We start from the raw sequence: 15,282 nt of genomic DNA, 5'->3' as shown, positions 1-15,282 counted from the left end.
CTTTCCATTTTGTGTTATTCATTATCTTCTGATATCATCTGTATGGATTAGTTGTGAGTTTCTTAAACATACATAAGTGAAATATTTAGTTCCTGGAATGGTGATTTCATTTTCGGACACTGAATGAATTGTTTGTTTGTGTTAGCCATACAGCAGTTGTCACAGCCAGTGTAGCATATGTGTCCTCCTTGTAATGAGGTTGTCAATGATATTAGAGTTCCTTGAGTATAGGCAGTTAATACAATTTTTCTTTGATTTTGTTGTTACCGTTTTCTCTGGGCTCTCGGATTATTTTTGCTTGTGCCCTAATTATGTCATTAATATGCCTGTTAACACTCGTTCAAAAGTAATTTAAGAATGGGAAAGGTTGATGCAGTTGGTAGTTCACCAGTGCTAGTATTAAGAGATTAGGAGAGTGCCACTGACCTAAAACCATGAACATGGAACAGCAGTATGAGTTGCTTCCTCCTGTGCAGCAGGTAAGTGATGCAGTTACCAGATATAGTTGGTTACCAGGTACTGCCACTGATCCCACAATCGCAAATCATGGTACACAGAGTGAAGAAATGCTGCTAGTAATGACTACAGATCCTATGATCGCACAGTTGGTTGTGCAGGATATATAAATTACTATATCTGTCAGTACTGAACTCATGATGGCATGTTTTAACCAATTATTTGTGAAGATGGAAAGAAAACGATAAAATTAGAAATTAAGAACAGTGACAGAAAATCTAAAATCATTAAGGCAAGGTGGCGCTATTTTAAAACGAAATATCTCTGTATTTTAAGGAATTTACGAGCGCATCTGACTTACGTTGAATATAGAAGCACTGATACAGATTATAAAAGCACATCTAATAATTGTTACTGAATACGAAAGCAAATCTAATAACGAGTATTTAAAGGCAACTGAGTTATTTTACCATACTTTACACACAAACACAATGCAGACCAGCGTACCATTGGCTCTGTAGTTCTGTACAAAACAAGATTTGGATTTTATATCTGTTCTATAGAGTTAGTGACCTTCTTGTGTCCTTCAGTGTAGCCTGCTACAAACTGGAACATAAATCAGAAGGAAAATAGACTCTGTACGACGAGTTTGTGTATTGGATTTGCTTGGCACTGACCGCGTGTTTGCCAAAACCTTGATTCTGTAATCCAGTCTCGCACAACGGTCGCCCCCAGATAAAGTATGAAATTTAACTTTCACCTAGAGTCAATGCTAAAAATGTAATTAACAACAGAAGTTACATAATACATAATGTACAGATAACACTGTAAGCTGACGCTTCAGACTCTCTGTCGTTTCCTGCACATACTAACCACGAAGGCCTCGGTATCCACAGTTAACAAAATGAACGAAAACGCCTAGGAAACCATAAATTCCGACTCCATATGAATGAGTGTTCTTATTTTGTAGAACCTACAGCGATTCTGACCTCGTTAATCAGTACCACTATGATAGCACAGTACTCATTGTACCACAGAACAAGAGCAGTTACCTTCTGCAGCAAATTTAAACTTTGGCAGTAGGTTATCCACAACTAGGGGCGAATAAACGATGTAATCATACCACTTCGCTGTCCTAAGCCCCTCCCCCCTCTTTTCTAACCCACCTAACTTTCCTTACCCTCCCCATACATGCTCCCTTCTCATCTCTTCTCGTATCTAATGTCTATTCAGTTTCTTGAGAAAATGGAAATCACAGAGCTTCTGTCCCAACTGTGCAACACATAACTAGCTGTCCCAGTAAATAAACAGTATTTTCTACCATATGAGCTCGCCGAATCACGTTTTCCAGCTCATCCCTTTGTAAGAAATAAGCCAATCAGAGTCTTTCCTACGGCAAGAATGGGTGGCAGTAACATTATTCTCGTCCCGTGTTTTTGGTAACGGTATAATGTCTGTATGTAGTTCGACACACTCGCGCTATCGGCAACGTTCGTTTTCCCTACTGCGGGTGCCTAATAAGGTGTAACATCATACTGCGAGCCGTCTGAGAGGATATTATTGTATTCATTTACTAGATTTCTGTTCCGGCCATAGGCAATGTGAGTCTAAACAGGTGTGTGTTGACGTTTCTGGTGTCGCAGAATTAATGCTCTATTTGGCTTTATTTCGTATTTTGATCTATATTGGATTTAGAGTCACCTCCACAGCTAACTCGATAACCAGTTTCTTTTTTATTATTTTGCTGTATTTGAAAGTGCTTCTGAGCAAATTGTAAAGGGGGTTTTCATACTTGAGACATACTTCTGTTTGGTACTTTAAGTTGTTACATTCTTAATAAAACGAGCTGATTTTTGATGGTAGTTTTGCCTGTGGTGTGGTTGCAGAATCTTTTATTGAAAAGTATGCGCAAGAGACGAAGGTTACAAGAAACAAAATATGAACACTTGAAGTTTCTGGAAGTTTTTCACCAATGGTTTACTTCTTCAAACAGTATTTTTGTGCAGAAGATAACAATTCATAGTGACGTACACTAGAAAAATAGAAGTGACGTTGCTGTGTTGCTAATATAGCTTGTTTCTAGTTTCGATTTTAGGCCTAGTTGAGGTAGTAATCCACTGGGATATGTGACATTTGTTCTTATGTTACAGAAAAAGATAGTTGAAGTACCAAGTGCAAAGGAATTGCTGAAAATATTCACAATATTATTGTTGCCTGTCATGCATTTCCGTCGCACACCTGAAACACGTACAAGAAGGTCCTCACGCAAGTCTACAGGAAAAGGAATAAGAAGAAAAGCTGTAATCAACACTTGATTCCAAATTACATTCGTGCATAGTTGAGTAGCGATTCTCAAGTAGCACACACATCTAATTTAGCACAGATATCTTTGTTAAATAATGAAGTTACCGAAGTATGCAGCAAAACTGGAAACAAACAATAACACTATACAATTTGCACCTACACATTGAAACGTACACTAACAGTCGTAGAGTATTACGGCATATGGTAAATAAAAAAAATAAAAAAGAAAGAGGTAGCTATGAAAATATCAGCACAACAGCAGAAAAAAATAAAAACATTAAATACCCTCACGAGAAAACAATGCAAGAGAACTCTCTCTCTCTCTCTCTCTCTCTCTCTCTCTCTCTCTCTCTCCCTCATCTACACAAACGCATTATAATTTAACATTAAAATAGATATTAATACAGAAAAGAGTGTAAAAGTTCTTATCATACATTGTTACTGAATTAGCCTAGCGTATCAGAATCCTTTCAGTGACTTTCAGTGTTAACTACCAACATTTCTATTTTTTCTATTGAAACATACGCGTTGATTGCGTGGAATTCGGCGATTTCTGCTGAAGTTATTTTATTTTGTTTTAAAACAAATCATTCTGTTCTGTGCGAGAGGCCTACAATATTTCACTTTTTTAATTTTGTTTCTTACAATGAAGTCCACACCCGAAATTACACCCTGCTCTGTTCGTATGTAGCAAAACATACGTCCCCACTTTTGTTCTGCTCGTTTTCATGTTTCATAACACTTCTTATATCCCAACTATATCCCGTTTGACGTGATGTACACATTCTTCGATACCCACTGACTTATCTACAGATCTTAGAGTTTGAAAATTATTGAACGTGCATAGTAACATTTAAGAGCAATGAGTAATATTTTCTTTCCAACTTTCAATCACCCTGTGATGTAATTAGCGAGAAGAAATATTACTATTTTCAGTAATAGTAGGTCCACTAATATTTCCTTCCAGGTAAAATATCAGTAATTCTTTGCATGTAGTAAGTCATTTACTGATTTACTGTGTCGTACAATATAGTATAGATGTTCCGTAATATTTTACATACAAGTGGAGATGCTGAAACATGGTTTGTTGTGGTTTTCTATATTCTGTTTACCCTGTTATAAAACAGGTCAATAGAACAAATGCTTAAAAACGGAATGTCTGAACCAGAATGTGTATTAATTTATTTCGCAGTTCTAGCGATATTGGTCATCTATTAAAAGCAGTATTTCAAACAGATTATTTTGTATTTTATGGACGCATTAAGATTCTTTTTACTGGAGATTAAACGTGTGCTGTTTCCTCTCACTAAACTATACACCAGGAATAATTGAAGTACGTAAGTGTACTTAATTATGGCTTTCTGTTCGATGGCCAGTCGGAAAAGTTTAGCTGCGAATTATTTGTTAATCCAAATATTGCTTTTGCGGCTGGAGCTTATTTCAACCACTTATTAATCTAATATTACCTTTTTTCATATCTGGATTTCGATATTCGTTTAATGAGACATATTTCGAACTTTTAAAAAGCAGTAATCATTTGCGAATTTCGTAATGCGAAGGAGATAATATAAATGCCATGTTTATGGTATCTGGGGTTTCATATAACGTGTAGACACTTCACTGCTTTTAGGATAAGACTATTCACAGGGAAAAATATGAGCGTGTAACAACCGGCAGAACCATTCCGCATTAAAAGGACAACCTACTGCTTGAGACTTCTTCTGCGTAATTCAGAACCACAGCATAAAATAACCTCATTCTTTGACGTAGCAATCCAAACTTCTGTTCGAGCCACAGTCCAACGTTTGAGAGCGATGTTAGAACACTTCCTTTTTATTTTTAATGTGTACCTTGCACATTTTTATATTAAACAGCGTGTTACAAAAAGGTACGGCCAAATTTTCAGGAAACATTCCTCACATACAAATAAAGAAAAGTTGTTATGTGGACATACGTCTGGAAACGCTTAATTTCCGTGTTAGAGCTCATTTTAGTTTCGTTAGTATGTACTGTACTTCCTAGATTCACCGTAAATTTTCACAATCAACATGTGTGGGCTGACGAGAATCCGCACGCAATTGTGCAATAACGTCATCAACACAGATTTTTTGTGAACGTTTGGGGAGGCATTGTTGGTGATGCCTTGATTGAGCCCCATGTTCTTCCACCTACGCTCAATGGAGCACGTTATCGTGATTTCATACGGGATACTCTACCAGTGCTGCTAGAACATGTGCCTTTACTAGTACGACACAACATGTGGTTCATGCACGATTGAGCTCCTGCACATTTCAGTCGAAGTGTTCCTACGCTTCGCAACAACAGATTCGGTGACCGATGGATTGGTAGAGGCGGACCAATTCCATGGCCTCCACGCTCCCCTGACGTCAACCCTCTTCACTTTCATTTGAAAGCTCTTGTCTACGCAACCCCGGTACCAAATGTAGAGATTCTTCGTGCTCGTATTGTGGACGGTTGTGATACAATACGCCATTCTCCAGGTCTGCATCAGCGCATCAGGGATTTCATGCGACGGAGGGTGGATGCATGTATCCTCGCTAACGGAGGACATTTTGAACATTTCCTGTAACAAAGGGTTTGAAGTCACGTTGGTACGTTCTGTTGCTGTGTGCTTCTATTCCATGATTAATGTGATTTGAAGAGAAGTAATAAAATGAGCTCTAACACATGTCCACATGGACACATGTCCACATAACAAATTTTCTTTCTTGTGTGTGAGGAATGTATCCTGAAAGTTTGGCCGTACCTTTTTGTAACACCCTGTATATCGCTGACCTTGTTTATCCCTTTTAGATTTTCCTTTATCTCTGTATTTTCTTTGTTGATGTAGTTAAGTACACACATCCATTTTTTTCCTGAATTAGTGCTGCTTACTTATTTAATGCTAATAAATGCTCGTCGCTGAGGTCGTTAATGCACGCCTGTGCAGTTTCGAATCCAGGTTGCGAAAGATATTTTGACGTCTAATATTTGGCCGGCAAGGGGATTACAAATAGCAGTCCGTCTTCGGGCCGCGAGTGGCCTACCGGGACCACCCCACCGCCGTGTCATCCTCAGTGGAGGATGCGGATAGGAGGGGCGTGGGGTCAGCACACCGCTCTCCCGGTCGTTATGATGTTATTCTTGACCGAAGACGCTACTATTCGGTCGAGTAGCTCCTCAATTGGCCTCACGAGGCTGAGGCACCCCGGATTATAAATAGAGCACCAACTTTTTGATCACATGAATTAGTGAGGACATGCAGAATTCAACGCCAAAACTCTCCTCAGTGCCTCATGGAGTGAAATTATATGACATGGTTAGTGATCCGGTCCATCGAATCCGGACATTAAGATCTGGGGATGTCCGAGAGGGGCAGGTTGAGTGCCGCCACCCGATTTAATCCTCTCTTTTCCCTCATATTTCTACAACACATCAAGTACTCCATAGTATACGTATAGACATTAGCATAGACATTTTTAAGACACAGCTTCCAAACACAGTAAGGAAAGGAGCCATTATGCACATTGGAAGACAACTTTTCTATTAGTTGGTTGAACGTACCAATCGGAATCTCTGAGCCAACAGCATTATAGGACACTTTCTTGGTTTCTTACTTAAATTTAAGAAAATAAATCCTTAAATATTGATCAGTTTTCTTCAACGAGGTTAGACAAAGGAATCTATCGCTTTTTCAGTGACATTAAGCATGAAGCATTTCTCCAAGCTAATTGTTATTACAAGGAAAAAAGACATAAAAGCATATTCATTTTTTGTTTGAAAATTAGGTTATTGTGTGACACAAACTGCAATTATGGAAAAGCCTTCCTCTGCTATGGAATAAATCCAGGGTCATATAATGGATATTATTGTTTCCCGATAAAAAAATTTAACAAAAATGCTCATAATGGAAAATATTAAAACTCTGCTTCCGTGTCTATAAAACAACATTCAACTTATTACTTTAGGGCGTTACCGTTAGAAAAGTATAGAAATTCCCTTTGTACTTCCTTTCATTTCAATCATCCAAGCACAACACACAGCATAGCACAATGCTTTGGGCAGACAGCAGTTCTCGCATCCTTGCGAGACACACGAAAACTTTGCCGGTGTAGAACGCATTAAAGATACGACAGCGGCACCACAGGTGGAGTTTCCAGGAGTTATTTGGTGCACACACTTCACAGCCAACTCCATGTTACTTGAGTAGGACACATCCGACGACTAAAAAATGTATGAGCACATATAAACCACGTGGTAACTAGTAACAGCTGGTAATACATCATGGTAACAGGTAGAACGCTCAACAATCAGAAACTAGAACAAAAGCATGCTTACTTCAGTAGGAAACGTGGGAACTATTGCATATCCCAGTTACTTAACTGAAAATATGACAAAACACTACAAACAGTTGTGACTGTTGAGCTATCAGACCGCGTGACAACAACGTCTACGAGTATGTCATTACACAAGATATTAGTTGGTCCTGGATTTTAACGTTTTTGTGCAAAAGGCCACGTTCGTATACATAAAGCTCACACATGATTATTATGTCACAAAAACGCAGTGCTTAGTAGCACATCTGTTTACATAATTGGACGTGTTCTAGACATTTCAATTAAAATATGGACATGGCCATTTGCACAACGTACTTTGTTTCTAAATCTTTTTGTGGTGACAAACCTTTTACAGTGCATTGTCTTTGTCTACATTACAACCTGGCGTGTTTCACAAGGAACGGATTTTTTAAGACCTGGAGGTGACAGCACAATCTGTCGAAACCGGTTGTTTTAATAAAGAAATACTTAAGCAGTCTTGGCTTTTGAATGTTTTTAGTACTGTAACAAACACTCATTTTCTTCAAAGAACTTGGTAGGCGAACTTCCACTTATGCCTCTGAGCACTATGGTACTTAACATCTGCGGTCATCAGTCCCCTAGAACTTAGAACTACTTAACCTGACTAACCTAAGGAGATCACACACATCCTCGCCCGAAGCAGGATTCGAACCTGCGACCGTAGCGGTCGCGCGGTTCCAGACTGAAGCACCTAGAACGGCTCGTCCACACCAGCCGGCGGACTTCCACTTATTCAGAGGATTTAGTCCACATCTATATCTACGTTTGTCACAGCACATTGCGTGCGGAGGTTACACTGAAACACCAGTAGTCATTTCATCTCTCATTTCTTAGCTGTTCCTCTCGCAAACAGAGCAAGGGAGAAAGGACTGTGTATATACCTCCGTATTGGTCCTAATTTCTCATATATTATTTCCGTGGTTCTTTCGCTCAGTATATGTTGGCTACAGTCACCTTCAAATACTGGATCTCTAAATTTTCTCAATAGTGTTCCTCGAAAAGAATTTCTCCTTCCCTCCACGTATTCCAATTATAGCTACGACGCATGTCCTTTTCTGTTACGTGTTGTTCGAATTTACCGGTAACAAATCTAGCTTCCCGCCTCTCAACTGTTTCGAAGTCTTCCTTTAGTCCGACCTGGTACGGATCTCAGCACTGAACGCCGGAGTGGCCGAGCGGTTCTAGGCGCTACAGTCTGGATCCGCGCGACTGCTACGGTCGCAGGTTCGAATCCTGCTTCGGGCTTGGATGTGTGTGATGTCCTTAGGTTGGTTAGGTTAAAGTAGTTCTACGAACAGGTCGCGCCGGCGTCCTATGTGCGGTCTCCTTTACAGGTGAACCACTCTCCTAAAATTATACCAATAAACCGAACACAGTGCCCACATGCTCGTTACATTTCGTATGGCTTTACAACGTTACGTCCAGATATTTAAACGACGTGGTTGTGTCAAGCAGGGCACTACTAACGCTGAACTCGAAAATTACGGGTTTGTTTTCCTACTCATCCATATTAACTTACATTTTTTCTACGTTTAGAGCTAGCTGCCATTGATCACTCTGCCAAAGTCAGATCATCTGCAAAAAAGAACACTTTGCGTGCTATGGAAGTGGCTGGTAATTTTACACAATTTACAAAGCTTCGCACAGCTGATTTCTCTCCTTACAGAGAGTTTTTTTTTTTTTGTATGTACACTACTGGCCATTAAAATTGCTAAAGCACGAAGATGACGTGCTACAGACGCGAAATTTAACCGACAAAAAGAAGATGCTGTGATATGCAAATGATTAGTTTCTCAGAGCATTCACACAAGTCTGGCGCCGATTGTGACACCTACAACGTGCTGACATGACGGAAAATTTCCAACCGATTTCTCATACACAAACGGACCGTGCAGCCACGTCTCGATCAATGAGTCAAGAGATGGGGACGTTTGCAAGACAACAACCATCTGCACGAACAGTTCGACGACGTTTGCAGCAGCATGGACTATCAGCTCGGAGACCATGGCTGCGGTTACCCTTGACGCTGCATCACAGACAGGAGCGCCTGCGATGGTGTACTCAACGACGAACCTGGTTGCACGAATGGCGAAACGACAATTTTTTCGGATGCATGCAGGTTCTGTTTACAGCATCATGATGGTCGCATCCGTGTTTGGCACATCGCGGTGAACGCACATTGGAAGAGATTATTCGTCATCGCCATACTGGCGTATCACCCGGCGTGATAGTATGGGGTGCCATTGGTTGCACGTCTCGGTCACCTCTTGTTCGCACTGACGGCACTTTGAACAGTGGACATTACATTTCAGATGTGTTACGACCCGTGGCTCTACCCGTCATTCGATCCCTTCGAAACCCTACATTTCAGCAGGGTACTGCACGAGCGCATGTTGCAGGTCCTGTACGGGCCTTTCTGGATACAGAAAATGTTCGACTGACGCCCTGGCCAACACATTCTCCAGATCTCTCACCAATTGAAAACGTCTGGTCAATGGTGGCCGAGCAACTGGCTCGTCACAATACGTCATTCACTACTCTTGATGAACTGTGGTATCGTGTTGAAGCTGCATGGGCAGCTGTACCTGTACACGCCATCCAAGCACTGTTTGCCTCAATGCGCAGGCGTATCAAGGCCATTATTACCGCCAGAGGTGGTTGTTCTGGGTACTGATTTCTCAAGATCTATGCACCCAAATTGCGTGAAAATGTAATCACATGTCAGTTGTAGTATAATATATTTGTCCAATGAATACCCGTTTATCATCTGCATTTCTCCTTGGTGTAGCAGTTTTAATGGCCGATAGTGTAGTTTCATATTAGGGCCATGAAAGGACCGACAATGTGGACACGTGAATGCCGTGAGTGCTTCCGTGGCTGAGCTGCTCGCAAGGACGGTCGGCAGAAGGATGAGCCACCTGCAGCAAGTGAGACCGCCAACATCTTTCAGGGGCCAGCGCCGTCACCAAGGTGGAAGTGGTCGACAAGCCTGCGACGCGTTCTCAGGGACTGGATTGGCGCAGCGGTCGCGTTCCCCGTACGGCAGGCTGGGCCTGTGGGTGTCGCAGTCTGTCAGTGGCAATACGGAGAGGAGCGAGGGAGTTCCTGGCGGAGCCGTGAGCGAAGGCCTCCAGGCCTTGGTGTTCTGTGGCAGTGGCAGCCGGACGTCATTACGGTACGCGAGGGAAAGGCCTTTCTGCATGTCAAGAGCAGCACTACATGAGCGCTTTTGCAGGTGCCCGTTTCTGGCTGGTGTCTTTGTGGTTGATATCGTGCAGTGTGTGGTATACGAGTCACGCATTGCATTTGCTAGCTACAGATTCCACGCGGATGAGCATGGTTATCGTGTGACAAGTTGTGATTGTTTATTGCTGGAACAGAGGAGTGCGGGTGTTTAGTGCTGTGAGCGAGGGCAGTTCAGTTTGTTAACAACACACTTTAAGTACGATTAATTGTATTCATCCTAAAGGGTTTTGTTTAACTTACGCCGTGAATGTACCTGTTGATAATTCAGCTTATTACTTGTTCTTTGTGAATAATCATCGTTTGTATTATTGTATCACAATTTATTAAGATATACGCTATGTGATCAAAAGTATCCGGACAACAGGCTGAAAATGACTTACAAGTTCGTGGCGCCCTCCATCTGTAATGCTGTAATTCAATGTGGTGTTGGTCCACCGTTAGCCTTGACAACAGCCTCCACTCTCGCAATCATACATTCAAACTGGTGCTGGAAGGTTTCCTGGGGAATGGCAGCCCATTCTTCACGGAGTGATCTATATCATTCAGGTCAGGATTCAGTGTAGACCAGTCCATTACAGGGATGTTACTGTCGTGTAACCAATCCGTCACAGGCCGTGCATTATGAACAGGTGCTCGATCGTGTTGAAAGATGTAATCGCCATCCCCGAATTGCTCCTCAACAATGGGAAGCAAGAAGGTACTAAAAATTATCAATGTGGGCCTGTGCTGTGACAGTGCCACGCAAAACTACAAGGGGTACAAGTCCCCCCATGAAAAACACGACCACACCATAACACCACCGCCCCCGAATTTTACTGTTGGCACTAAACACGCTGGCAGATGACGTTCACCAGGCATTCGCCATTCCCACACCCTGCCACACTTTTCCACCTCACTATCACGTCGTAAACAGTGGACCTAGGGATGTTTACGGGTGTGGAAATCTTGCGTACAGACGTATGACACAAGTGACACCGAATCACCTGGCCAAGATCGAAGTCCGTGAGTTCTGCGGAGCGCCCCATTCTGCTCTCTCACGATGCCTAGTGACTTCTGAGGTCGCTGATATGAAGTACGTGGCAGCAGGTCGCAGCACAATGCACCTAATATGAAAAACGTACGTTTTTGGGGTGGCCGGATACTTCTGATCACATAGTATATGTGTACATAATTTGGTAGGGCTGTGTATGTAACTTGTTGTGGTAGCTCTCGTGGGCACTAAAAGTAGCAGTTTAGCAGTTCTCAGTTACAATCCCGTTTCAGTCTAAGAGTTCTTTATCCATCATATTCTTTACTGCGAAAGTTGTATCACACATTATTACTTGTTGGTGCCAAGGGTCAAGCATTGTAAATTGTTAATCTTGTTGCCAACTTGTGTATTTTAGGGTAAACATTAAATTTTAACTCTTTAATTTAATGGAAGAAAATTGTATTGTTTGTGCTGAGCCATGTTAATGATCTATACGGGCAACAGATCGTTTTATTGAAAGTGTTTTTTCTGTTCTGTTATCAACAGTATTTTTGTTAAATAAAATAGATGTCAGATTGAGGCCCACGTCTGTGTAAAACTAAGCCGAACGCCCCCTCCACCTAAAGCCCAAGCTGCAGCTTTGAATGAGGTATGATAATCCATCGACGAATCACTATCAGTTATTTCCTGCGAACTCATACCTGCATCTGTCAGAAAAACTAAACAATACTCACTAATAGAATTGTACGCCTGAAGTACTATTGTAAATAAAATATTACTTGAAAAACGTACGTAAGTAACAGCGTTAAAATTAGATGTTTTGGGAGATGACATTGGCTGCGATCTTCTGGAGGGAGCCATCTCAGCATTGGTGGACGTGAGAGAATATGATGTGTAATCCGACGAACAAGTAAATTAAATGTTAGAGAAGACGAGTGGATAGGATTCCTTGAAAGAAACTCGACATTTTATCCAGAACTGGGAGTACCAGTATTTGAAGAAGTATCAGCGACAGTTCTGCTGCCGCAGCCTTATACATCTACATCTACATTTATACTCCGAAAGCCACCCAACGGTTTGTGGCGGAGGGCACTTTACGTGCCACTGTCATTACTTCCCTTTTCTGTTCCAGTCGCGTATGGTTCGCGGGAAGAACGACTGTCTGAAAGCCTCCGTGCGCTCTCGAATCTCTCTAATTTTACATTCGTGATCTCCTCGGGAGGTATAAGTAGGGGGAAGAAATATATTCGATACCTCATCCAGAAACGCACCCTCTCGAAACCTGGCGAGCAAGCTACACCGCAATGCAGAGCGCCTCTCTTGCTGAGTCTGCCACTTGAGTTTGCTAAACATCTCCGTAACGCTATCACGATTACCAAATAACCCTGTGACGAAACGCGCCGCTCTTCTTTGGATCTTCTCTATCTCCTCCGTCAACCCGATCTGGTACGGATTCCACACTGATGAGCAATACTCAAGTATAGGTCGAACGAGTGTTTTGTAAGCCACCTCCTTTGTTGACGGACTACATTTTCTAAGGACTCTCCCAATGAATCTCAACCTGGCATCCGCCTTACCAACAATTAATTATATATGATCATTCTACTTCAAATCGTTCCGCACGCATACTCCCAGATATTTTAGAAAAGTAACTGCTACCAGTTTTTGTTCCGCTATCATGTAATCATACAATAAAGGATCCTTCTTTCTATGTATTCGCAATACATTACATTTGTCTATGTTAAGGGTCAGTTGCCACTCCCTGCACCAAGTGCCTATCCGCTGCAGATCTTCCTGCATTTCGCTACAATTTTCTAATGCTGCAACTTGTCTGTATACTACAGCATCATCCGCGAAAAGCCGCATGTAACTTCCGACACTATCTACTAGGTCATTTATATATATTGTGAAAAGCAGTGGTCCCATAACACTCCCCTGTGGCACGCCAGAGGTTACTTTAACGTCTGTAGACGTCTCTCCATTGATAACAACATGCTGTGTTCTGTTTGCTAAAAACTCTTCAATCCAGCCACACAGCTGATCTGATATTCCGTAGGCTCTTACTTTGTTTATCATGCGACAGTGCGGAACTGTATCGAACGCCTTCCGGAAGTCAAGGAAAAGAGCATCTACCTGGGCGCACGTATCTAATATTTTCTGGGTCTCATGAACAAATAAATCGAGTTTGGTCTCACTCGATCACTGTTTTCGGAATCCATGTTGATTCCTACAGAGTAGATTCTAGGTTGCCAGAAATGACATGATACGCGAGCAAAAAACATGTTCTAAAATTCTACAACAGATCGACGTCAGAGATATAGGTCTATAGTTTTGCGCATCTGCTCGACGACCCTTCTTGAAGACTGGGACTACCTGTGCTCTTTTCCAATCATTTGGAACCTTCATTTCCTCTAGAGACATGCGGTACACGGCTGTTAGAAGGGGTCAAGTTCTTTGGCGTACTCTGTGTAGAATCGAATTGGTATCCCGTCAGGTCCGGTGGACTTTCCTCTGTTGAGTGATTCCAGTTGCTTTTCTATTCCTTGGACACTTATTTCGATGTCAGCCATTTTTTCGTTTGTGCGAGGATTTAGAGAAGGAACGTCAGTGCGGTCTTCCTCCGTGAAACACCTTTGGGAAAAGGTGTTTAGTATTTCGAGCCACTTACTGATTTAACGTAAGACCAGAACTTCCTAGGATTTTCTGTCAAGTCAGTACATAGAATTTTACTTTCGAATTCACTGAATGCTTCACGCATACCTCTCCTTACGCTAACTTTGACATCGTTTAGCTGCTGTTTGTCTGAGAGGTTTTGGCTGCGTTTAAACTTGGAGTGAAGCTCTCTTTGCTTTCGCAGTAGTTTCCTAACTTTGTTGTTGAACCACGGTGGGTTTTTCCTGTCCCTCACAGTTTTACTCGGCACGTACCGATCTAAAACCCATTTTACGATTGCCCTGAACTTTTTCCATAAACACTCAACATTGTCAGTGTCGGAACAGAAATTTTCGTTTTGATCTGTTAGGTAGTCTGAAATCCGCCTTCTATTACTCTTGCTAAACAGATAAACCGTCCTCCCTTTTTTATATTCCTATTAATTTCCATATTCAGGGATGCTGCAACGGCCTTATGATCACTGATTCCCTGTTCTGCACTTACAGAGCCGAGAAGTTCGGGTCTGTTTGTTATCAGTAGGTCCAAAATGTTATCTCCACGAGTCGGTTCGCAGTTTAATTGCTCAAGGTAATTTTCGGATAGTGCACTCAGTATAATGTCACTCGATGCTCTGTCCCTACCATCTGTCCTAAACATCTGAGTGTCCCAGTCTATATCTGGTAAATTGAAATCTCCACCTAAGACTATAACATGCTAAGAAAATGTATGTGAAATGTACTCCAAATTTTCTCTCAGTTGTTCTGCCACTAATGCTGCTGACTCGGGAGGTCGGTAAAAGGAGCCAATTATTAACCTAGCTCGGTTGTTGAGTGTAACCTCCACCCACAATAATTCACAGGAACTATCCACTTCTACTTCACTACACGATAAACTACTACTAACAGCGACAAACACGCCACCACCGGTTGCATGCAATCTATCCTTTCTAAACACCGTCTGTGCCTTTGTAAAAATTTCCGGTACTTTACCAATGCAGCTTTGACAGTTTACGATTTCAATACCGATTGCTGCTTGGTCCTCGCATATCCTGACTTTGCCCCGCACTCTTTGAGGCTGTTACCCTTTCTGTACTTGCCCGAGGCCATCTAACCTAAAAAACCGCCCAGTCCACGCCACACTACCCCTGCTACCCGTGTAGCCGCTTGCTACGTGTAGCGGACTCCTGACCTATCCAGCGGAACCCGAAACCCCACCACCCTATGGCGCAAGTCGAGGAATCTGCAGCCCACAAGGTCGCAGAACCATCTCAGCCTCTGATTCAGACCCTCCACTCGG

This window comes from Schistocerca americana, chromosome 1 (genome assembly GCF_021461395.2).
Source record: "Schistocerca americana isolate TAMUIC-IGC-003095 chromosome 1, iqSchAmer2.1, whole genome shotgun sequence".
In the NCBI taxonomy this organism is placed as follows: domain Eukaryota; kingdom Metazoa; phylum Arthropoda; class Insecta; order Orthoptera; family Acrididae; genus Schistocerca; species Schistocerca americana.
This window is presented reverse-complemented; position numbering follows the sequence as displayed.